The sequence below is a fragment of the Oncorhynchus mykiss genome, chromosome 5 (genome assembly GCF_057628025.1).
Source record: "Oncorhynchus mykiss isolate SJ-2025 chromosome 5, ASM5762802v1, whole genome shotgun sequence".
NCBI classification, from domain to species: Eukaryota; Metazoa; Chordata; class Actinopteri; order Salmoniformes; family Salmonidae; genus Oncorhynchus; species Oncorhynchus mykiss.
The window spans coordinates 69,170,868-69,181,826 of NC_143026.1; positions in this window are offsets into that span (position 1 = coordinate 69,170,868).

The following is a 10,959-nucleotide window of genomic DNA, read 5'->3' on the forward strand; positions in this document are numbered from 1 at the left end:
TACATGTATCACTAGCCACTTTAAACTATGCCACTTTGTTTACATACCCTACATTACTCATCTCATATACTGTACTCAATACCATCTACTGCATCTTGCCTATGCCGTTCTGTACCATCACTCATTCATATATCTTTATATACATATTCTTTATCCCTTTACACTTGTGTGTATAAGGTAATAGTTTTGGAATTGTTAGGTTAGATTACTCGTTGGTTATTACTGCATTGTCGGAACTAGAAGCACAAGCATTTCGCTACACTCGCATTAACATCTGCTAACCATGTGCATGTGACAAATACATTTGATTTGATTTATATTTCCACACTGAGATTGGAATAATACTGTGAAATTGTGACAATTATGATAATACCCCTTTTAGTGTAAGCTGTTTGAAAAGACTGCCTGAAATTGAATCATGTTTTGGTGGGATGGCGTTTTGGCCTGTCCTAACAAAATTCTTGCTTGAGAAATATCTCTTTGCAAAGAACACATTTTTGTTTCTTTTTGACCATTTTAATTGAAAACAAATCACAGTAAGGTACTTAATTGTTACTCAGGAATGATTTGATATTCAGATAAAAAATGGCTGAAGTGGATCTTTAAGAACCATAACACAATTCAGAAATACATTTTCTAAAAATCAACACATTATTCCATCAACATAAGCGAGACAGTGTACTGTACAGTTCAGCCAGTAGTCCATAAAGCAGCAATATCTTTGCATAATAGTGACATTTCTTCCGACTGTATTAAGGAATCTTGATAGTTGCACATGTGGCCTTTTCAGTGGCGAGATGACTGGACACATTCTTCTGAGTGCGGTGGGTCCATGCAGCGGGCAGCCAGGCAAGGGTGAACAGAGTAGGATCTTCACTACTAGAGCCCACACAGGCCGACTGTGTTCTCTTTTTGACTGGACGATTGTCCTGCATGGGACACAAGGATCAGCCAATCACTTAGAACCACTTTTTTTGTTCAGCTGCAACAACAAACACCATCTTTTGACTTACTGGTTATAGTACAGTTGTCCAGAGGGGTTGAAACCTTTTGTGTAAGGATTGTGATACACAAAATGGTTTCTCAACATAACAAGAAAACGTCTGAGTTCTTAAATATTGTATCATTGTTCCCGCTTGAAAACCTGATCATGGATGGCAAATGCTTTACCCAATGAAACATTTCTTAACATTCTTAAATGGACTCATTAAAATGTGTGAGTGTAATCATGCATAAACAAAATAAGAAGTGAAAGCTTCCCTCCACAGTTGTCCTCATGTTGACATAGAACTGAGGGCTCTGCGAAAACGGCTAGTCAGGGGCCTTGTGTAGCGTGTGACAGGAATCTTTGTAGTCAACAGATCATACTCAGACCCCAGCGCTACTTGCCTTCTGGTGCTGCATACAAACTGAATGAATGGGAACCGGCTAGTCCCTTACTCCAAAAAGTAATCACAACTGTGCCAAACTGGGCCCAGGATGCAAACCCCGCAGTAACACTGTACAGAGCTCTGAAATACATCTTTGTCCCAATGTTTTACAGTTCAAAATGTACAAAAGTCAATAAAACAAAGATGGCCATCCATCTCATAGGAGTCTGAGAGAACCTATAAAGTCATCACAACAACATTTACCAACACCTATTGTACTGTTGAATAAAAATAAACCATAATCATATTCAAGCAATATGTATTATATCATACACAAAAAGAGATTATGGCTACATTGCAAACCCAGTAAAAAGCATATAAAGGATTCAGGTATACATTTCACTAAATTATGCTACAAATGTATTTTTATCCTTATCCTGAGTGGTTGATTATTTCATTTCAACAAATCTGATCTGACCATGTTCCTGCTTTTATTGTGTTTAGTAAAGTTGAGTTGTTCACATAAAAACTGTTTTATAAATAGAGAAGAGTATCTGAGAGGGAGGTTGACTAATTCAGTCTAGTAATGAATGAATGAATAGAGTGATTGGTACCGTACAGCAGTATCAGGGGTTCACTACAAACAGTCTCGTCTACCAGATCACTACATGTCTGGGGACACCAACCTGTTCCAACACAGAACAACCATGTTTTCACAGGACAAACTCTCTGCCTTATCCTCTTATAATATATACTGTATATTCCTAATACTGTGTTGCACCACCCTATTTAGCCCTCAGAACAGCCTCAATTTATCGGGGCATGGACTCTACAAGTTGTCAAAAGCGTTCCTCATGGATGCTGGCCCATGTTGACGCTAATGCTTCCTACGGTTGTGTCAAGTTGTCTAGATGTCCTTTGGGTGGTGGACTGTTCTTGATACACACGGGAAACTGTTGAGTGTGAAAAACCCAGCAGCGTTGCAGTTCTTGACACAAACCGGTGCGACTGGCACCTACTGTACTACCATACCCCATTCAAAGGCACTTAAAAATGTTGTCTTGCCCATTCACCCTCTGAATGGCACACATACACAATCCATGTCTCAGTTGTCTCAGGGCTTGAAAATCCTTCTTAAACCTGTCTCCTCCCCTTCATCTACACTGATGGAAGTGGATTTAACAAGTGACATCAATAAGGGATCATAGCTTTCACCTGGTCAGTCTATGTCATGGAAAGAGCAGGTGTTGTTAATGTTTTGTACTCAGTGTATATCGCTCTCCATCTCTCTGCCACACAATCAGAGATGATTTCCCAGTTGAGACTGGGCCTTTAAAAGTGATGACTAAAGAGAACTGGAGCCAGCCAGGCCCTGTGTTTTTGGATACTTGGGGACTGGGTTCTAGCGCGGGCCAAGCCAAGATTATAAAGAATGAGCACAGGGGAGAAAATTAAATGGCACATGGCATAAGGCCACACAAGCACCTCGGCCCTCTGCTCATCCCATTCCCAGCAATCTATAATGGAAATGGAGGGAGAGTTTTTTTTCTTCTCTCACGCCACGTGTGTCCAAGCTGCTCTTGGAATAATATTTAAATAACCATAATATTTAAATTAAATTCTGCTTCTTGTATTTTTTTCTAGAGTTCTCATTTTTTAGAAAGCTTATACACGGTCACTACTTTTATAGCCATCTGTGTTAATCAGGGTAGGCTCTCACTTATCACCGACCGAAAAAACAACAGACCATCAAATATTATGGTAAGTCAAACCTTTTTTTTTATGTCATCCATTATATTTTTGGGACCTAATAATGTTCGATTGGTTGTCCTTTACTATTGACCTTTTCAAATAAAGCTTTGGTTAGCAAGCGTTTAAGCATGAAGAACAAGACCCTCTTGAATTGAATGAAGCCAGGAGGGATTAAATACATTTCCTGTTCCTAATCTGGAAATTAGCCCTCGAATGCCAGTGGGAAAAGACAGGAACTTTTTGGGGGGGATTTTTAACCATTTGAAGGAAACAATGTGACCGAGACATGGAACCCGGAACCCAGAGGCCTGGTTGGTTGGGGCTGGGGTTGGGAACAGAACAGAGCAGACAAGGACAGACCAGGACAGAACTTTCAGGTCCATTAGAGTGGAATGTGGCTGGGGGTTGGTATGAGATAAAACATGCAGGGGAAAGAGCCTGCCATCCTTCCCCCCTCATTGAGCGACCGCGTCCTTGAGGTCCCATTCATGGAATCCCACTAATGAGAGTGGAAATGTCAGCTATGATACACTCAGAGGATAGAAGGGAAACAGAGCGCCACACAAAGGTCTTTTATGAGGTCTGCCTTCTATTTCCTCTGCACTTGTTTTCCAACTCTTTTATAACTTGATTAGTGGGCCCTTTCACACATTCTCACATGCAGAAAGAGAGCTATTTGCTTATAGATTATTTTTAGTAAAGCACAGACTGCCCTCATTGTATTCGGTGGTGGTAATGGTGGTAGTGGTGGTGATGGTGGTGTAGGGGTTGTATGGTTAGGGGATTGGAATTGATTGCCTATCTGAATGGTGTCTTCCAGTTGGGAAAACACAGACTCTGTAATGTATGCTTGGCCGGTCTGTGACAGTGGTGCTTCTACTTTCTTAACAGAGGACCACTGATGGGGGAGGGCACAGCAATGACAATAATTATACTGAGAGGGCACAGTTAGTTGAAAGCAAAAAGTGACATGAAGCTGGTGTGGCTGTTGGGCACACAAGATGAGCAAGAGCCCAATGGTCTTCATGTTGTCATCTCCACTGAAGCAGCTGACCTTGTAGTGCCAACGAGTAAGAGTAATGTGTTCCTTGAACTGATCTGAGAGCCAAAGGACTGACTGTACACATGGCAAAGTAGGTTACATAGTTAATTAAGAAAACTTGGCTCTAAATCCGCTAAGTCAAATTACCCCCCGTAGAGACAGTGGAAATAACATTGGCAGATAGGAAATCACTAAATCCTGTGTAAAATTATAAAAAGATGGACCTGTCAAAAACGGAGTCTGGCGCCTACGAGAATGGCATTAGAAAAATGAACCTCCACACGACTCCAGAAGGGGATGTGTGGTTAGGACAGCCAGCTCTACATACTGTACAGAGAGAGTTAGAGAGAGAGAGAGAGAGAGAGAGAGTTAGAGAGTTAGAGATAGAGAGTTAGAGAGAGAGAGAGAGAGAGAGAGAGAGAGAGTTAGAGAGTTAGAGAGAGAGAGTTAGAGAGTTAGAGAGTTAGAGAGAGAGAGAGAGAGAGAGACACACACACAGAGAGATTTCCTGGGTTAGCAGGTAATAGAATATCCTTCCAAGGTTTCTGGATTACAAAGAGAGAGGTGATCTCAGGTGTGAGGCCCCTTCTCCATGAATCTGATCAATCATACTGAGACAGTTCCCCCAGGACAGAATCGTAAGGCCATTACACCTGTCTCATTACCACACTCTTCAACACAGTCTAACCGTCAGGCTGCATGGGTGTAAAGAGAGAGAGACAGTGTCATCTCCACTTTTACCCGTTTCACTGCCACTGTTTTCTCACTGAAATAAATCTACAATCATTACTATCATTACTGTGTTTTTGCTCCATTTTAAATGACTAATAATTGTACTTTTCAGAAGTGATGGTGAACCATGAGCAGTGCCAAAAACCATGGTCTATAATTTATAACAAGTCAATAAATAATTCACAACATAACCATATTTGATGGGGGAGTTTTGAAATGTGTTTTTCTAGCATGTTCACTGTGTGTTTTTTCAGTAGCAGAGCCCTGGGGGTCACAGTGAAAAGGTGTTCTGTTCTGGAGCTTGTGGTCACTGAGTGGGTGATTTTCAACACACTCAGTCCTGCGATAAAGTTTCGCATGCTCGCTGAGTTCACCTACGCTGACTGACGGCCACGGAAGAGGTGGGACTGACGGCCACGGAAGAGGGGAAAGGGACCATCCAGCTGGTCAGTCACTGTGTTAACCTGCCCTCTGCTCAAACCCTGATCCATCTACCTACTGCTCTCTGCCTCACCTGGCTGGCCCTGTCTGCAACAGAACACAGCATAGGCTGCCTGCTCTCTTCTCTTTGTCTCTTTAAGCTGCTGTCTGCAGTTCCTCTAAGATGCAGCTAAAAACACAGAGAGAGGAGGGGGAGCAAAAGGGAAAGAGAGAGAGGGAAAGAGAGAGAGCGAGAATGAGAGAGACATATCTGAAATCTGCATAGAGTGTTTCTGGAGAGGCCTGGGCCCTTGAGCCTGTTGTTACCTGTCTGGGATAAACAGCAGCAGGCTGGGTGAGCTGAGCTGAGCTGCACACCCTGGTCACACACTAAGCAAACTCTCCCCAGGTGTGCACGTAGAGCCGACCCTCCGTCAGCATCCTGTCATGCACAAGATGTTTATCCAATTTGTCAAGATAATCTTTCCTCAAACAAGCGCTGGGCCCAGTCCCCGGGACACACTGACTGGCTGGCTGCTGGGCCTGAAATGCAACCCTGGCCTCCATCTCTCCGCATCAACTCCATTCTGCCTCGCAGGAAACCAGAAGTAATTATATCTCCCTTAACTGAATTATCTGGCCAGCTCATTTGCTCTGGGAGTTAAAAAAGTGTCTCATCCCTCCTCCACAACGCACTTCACACATTTACACTCCTTAATGGAGCCAATATCTGTAGATATTTTTCTCCAGGATTACAGCTTTCTTAATGATGTCAGTTTTACAGAAATAAAAAATGGCATGTCGATTTACATAAATAACACACACTCCAACAGACACACACTGACACACACTCTCTTACACACGCAAAGTAAAAAATCCTAGAATGTTCTAAAGCTGATGATTTTATAATGAATCTTTTCATTTGGCATGGTTCGGATTACTTTAAAGGGATTTTGGGGGAATATTTACATGCATTTAAATGATTCACTAACTTTATATTTATAGAGGTTCATTTATCAACGGATATCATCTTCAAATTATAACGGCTATATAAAACAAACCTCTGAAATGATGTACTGCACAATTACACGGCTACAGCACATGTTTATTTCTCATTTGTGACAACATCTATGAAGTTAGTGTGTGAAAAATGCAGTCTTAAGAGGATAGATTTAAAGTCTTGGAAATCATGTTCAAAGTCGTACGTCTACTCCACTCTAACTCTAGCATTACAACTTGCATTAGGAAGCTGTGGACACTCAGATTTCAAACAAACAAAACCCCTGCTTGGGCAACACTTGGCACAATGTTTATGTTCATGGAATGTTAGAGCTAATATGCTGGGCAGAGAGACAGGAAGCTTAAAAGCACTGAAAATACTAGACGTTTGCACAATCAGGAGAAATCACAGGTAGAGCCTGAGCACCGATTACAATCCAAAAGGTTAACAGTGAATTCCAGCTAATGGATCAATCACTAGGCTCAATGACTACACTATAACAGCCACTAGAGGCCAAATATTTTTTTATTTTGTGTAAGCGATTGGAGATTAAATGTGAGCCAAAAATGGTTGGCTGGTAACTAAAATGCTATTCTAGTGTTTTAATAATGAGAAGCAGACATGACTGAATTGATTTGACACAATTAAGGGCTTTGGGTGACAAAGTGTCCCTGTCTTAGCCTGTGTGGTGACTGTCATCAACACAGTGGAAGTTGTAGTCCTCTCACACAGTAACAACTCATAGTCACACAAATCAAATCCCCCAAACAGTGGGTAATACCATGTCCTCTCGGTCTACTCCTCTGTCCCCTCACATGGTTACCTGAAGAGGCTTACTGCTGCTAGTTTGGACACACATAGACCTCCCTGCCTTGTGAGATAGCCTGCTGTCCTGAAAAGAGTGATGAATGCATCTGTCTGTCTGGATGAGAAACTCCCAGACACATATTCACCTCCACCTTCTGTCTGTCTGAGCAGACACCCGGCCCATCCATGTATACCGCACACACACTTGTCGCACCACACCCCCACAGGCAGTGGAACGCGTGAGCGAGGCACACAGACACTCCATTGACACTGCCCGCTCAGTCAAGTGCTTAAATCTGAACTTTGGATGAGATGGTCGCATTCCTGTGATTTCATTCAACAGCAGATTGTCATTGCTTAATTGAATTCTTAACTGGGCTATAAATTCAGCAACCTTAAATAGATGTGAACTGCTTTAGACATGAGCAGAATCTGCTAGTTAATCAAATCATTTGGGCCAGTCCCAAGTCTGTCGGTTCTAATCAAAAGCACAACATCTGCACAAAACCAACCAAAAACACTTTTGTCTCTGCGGACTATTGAATAATGAATGATCTTGTAACATTTTAGAATAAATCATTCTCGACAGAAAACATTGACATGAAGACACACTCACACACACACAGTTCACTCGAGCTGCGCCTTATCTTCAGCTGTGTTTTTGTGAATGATGAGATGTTTTTCCCCAGGCAGGCAGGCCCGGAGCAGCGCGACGAGTGGCCCACGTGGAGGGGAGTGCTGCTGTGCTGCAAAAGCTTCAGACAGCCCAGAAGTGGGACTGGTCCAGCCAGTTACTCACTGGAGCTTTAGCAGCAGACCAGGACCAAACAAGAGACATTGCCACAGAACACCCACCCACTGGCTGCCATTTTATCACAGGGGACCCACTATCTGGCCTGTGTGTTTTTGCATGCAATCGCTTTATCTGGATACCACCATGCTCGATGCAGGCTCACGAAACGACTATAATGACAAGATGCTACAAGACGTACAGTACCACAGACAGTGTTCCTCCAGTCAAGCCCTGGGTTCACTCCTCTACAGTTAACACAGTGTTTATCCCCCTTTCATTGTGTCAATTACAGTGTCAGTCACTCATCAGAGAAACAGATCAGCTGTGTGCTTAGCATGCATTCCAGACTCATCTGAGCATTAAAATCCTTCTGCCATCTTTCTGTGACCCAATGACACAGCTGGATCCATTTCAAGAACAAGAGAGGTAAGGTGTCTTCCCCCAAGGAGACAGTAGCTGGGTGAGGGATCCACCTTGTAGTCTATAGCAACCCCAGCTGTCTTCCTCCAGGCCTGAGACCTGAACACTATGACTACACGGAACATCACCATATTCTCATGGACTAGCAAGACATTAAGCAACAAGACCTGTTATGGTGATTGACAGGGTGTGAAAAGGTGTGAAACCTGGGTCTGTGTGTGCACACCTGTCTGGGTTTCTTAATTATTCTAACCCATACTGTAGACAATAACTTCTCTGATACAAACTACAAAGTGTAAATAGTATAATTTTGTCATAAAGTGACTTTGTCATGACTTACTTGGGTTTTGATTTTGACAATGCTCACTTGCCCACTAACATGGGATACACAGCTGTGGTGATTGCGCTCTATCCATTCCTGCCGCAGAACACACAGACAGTGAGACAGACCTGCCCATCAGCACAGAGGATCTGACTTTGTTTACATAAGACAACACGTCACAACACGTTTATTCAAGAAATACGGTAGCAAACACAATCGCTAGATATCTTAGATTCATTTGGACTATTTTAAGGACGTGATACTGGCTTTGTTTCTGACTTGTCATTGGGGACAAACATCAGTAACTGTTGCATCGAACCACACCCAAAAACAAATCACATTTTATTTGACGCATGCGCCGAATACAACAGGTAGACAGACCTTACCGTGAAAATATTTACTAAATAAACCAATTTTTTTTTTAAATAAATAAGTAACACAAGAAAATTACCTAACAATAATGAGGCTATATACAGGGGGTACCAGTACCTGAGTCAACGTGCGGGGTCAAGGTTAGTAGAGGTCATTTGTAAAGTGACTTGCTGAAACCTTGTTTTCATTCATGAACAACAGACACATGACGTATCGGCGCTTTCAGTCGCTCTTTAATGTTACTGTTAATGAAATAAAACACATTTATGAGCAACAAATAAGCATAATATGAAAGCTACATAGAACGTAAACAAAGTTTTATAATGTCCCTCAATCTATCCAGCAGCCTTAATGTAGCTTTGTAAAGTGTATATTTACAATTTGGGGTACTGTCTTTTATAATGGGTCAAAACTAGAGTAGCAACTTAGATTTTTATTTTTAATCCCGCACTCCTCTGCATTGTAGGTAGTAATGAAGCATGACAGTTCCATGGTTTTTTAATGACCTTTCACCCCTGAAATGGTGCCATGGAAGCCCCCCCTAACAGAGCCAGTATGTAGACCTCACCACATTGTTTCATCAGATTAGTGGAGATGCTGGAAAACTCCAGCGGACGTGTAGCTTGTGTGCACAGTAAGCCTGTCATGATCGTCTCCTCTTCCCTACTTCTCAAAAAACAACCAAAACCAGTTCCCAAGCTCATTACATGTGCGCTCCTTTCTACGTTACACACGCACGAATGGAAGGGGGTGGGGGGGGGGGGGGGCAATAAATCCCAGAGAAGAATTACAGTTTGAAAATGTATCACTTTACTTGAGTGGTCCAAAATTTGAAGAGGCTCGGAATGTCTGTGTGGAAAAAAAGAAACACTCAGTATTGGCAATTAAAATCCAAATGGACAAGACACTTAGTACTGTTAACGCTGGCCCCTTAGGTAGAACCAATTTCCCCCAGCTATACAACTTATAATTATCCTGATGTTAATCGCAGCAAGATGACTGTGAGGGATTGGCCTTTCCCCTCGCTTTTATTCTGACTCAGATCTTATCTCTTTGAAAAGCTATGTCAGACCGGGGTCTCTGCTCAACTCTAGGATGTTTTTCTCCTAACTAATTTGATAGAAAGGGAATAAATGTGTTGCCTCTTGGCAGGATGCAACCTGGACTCACGTGGTAGAAGTAACATAATAAATGCAAATCTGGGACACTAACTACACTGAACAAAAATACAAACACATGTGAAGTGTTGGTCCCATGTTTCATGAGCTAAAATAAAAGGTCCCAGAAATGTTCCACATGCACAAAAAGCTTATTTCTCTTTGAGGGAGCGTGCAATTGTTATGCTGACTGCAGGAATGTTTACCAGAGCTGTTGACAGATCATTTCATGTTAATTTCTCTAACATAAGCCGCCTCCAACGTTGGTTTAAAGAATTTTGAAGTACGCTTAACCAGCTTCACAACCGCAGACCACGTGTATAGCGTCGTATGGGCGAGAGGTTTGTTGATGTCAATGTTATGAACAGAGTGCCCCGTGGTGGCGGTGGGGTTATGGTATGGGCAGGCATAAGCTACGGACATTGAACACAATTGCATTTTATCCATGGCAACTGGAATGCACAGAGATTCCGTGACGAGATCCTGAGGTCCGGTGTTGTGCCATTCATCTACCGCCATCACCTCATGTTTCAGCATGATAATCCACAGACCCATGTTGCAAGGATCTGTATACAATTCCTGGAAGCTGAAAATGCCCCAGTTCTTCCATGGCCTGCATACAAAACAGACATGTCACCCATTCAGCATGTTTGGGTGAACGGAGCAAAGTACAGAGAGATCCTTGATGAAAACCTGCTCCAGAGCGATCAGGACCTCAGACTGGGGCGAAGGTTCACCTTCCAAAAAGGACAATGACCCGAAGCACACAGCC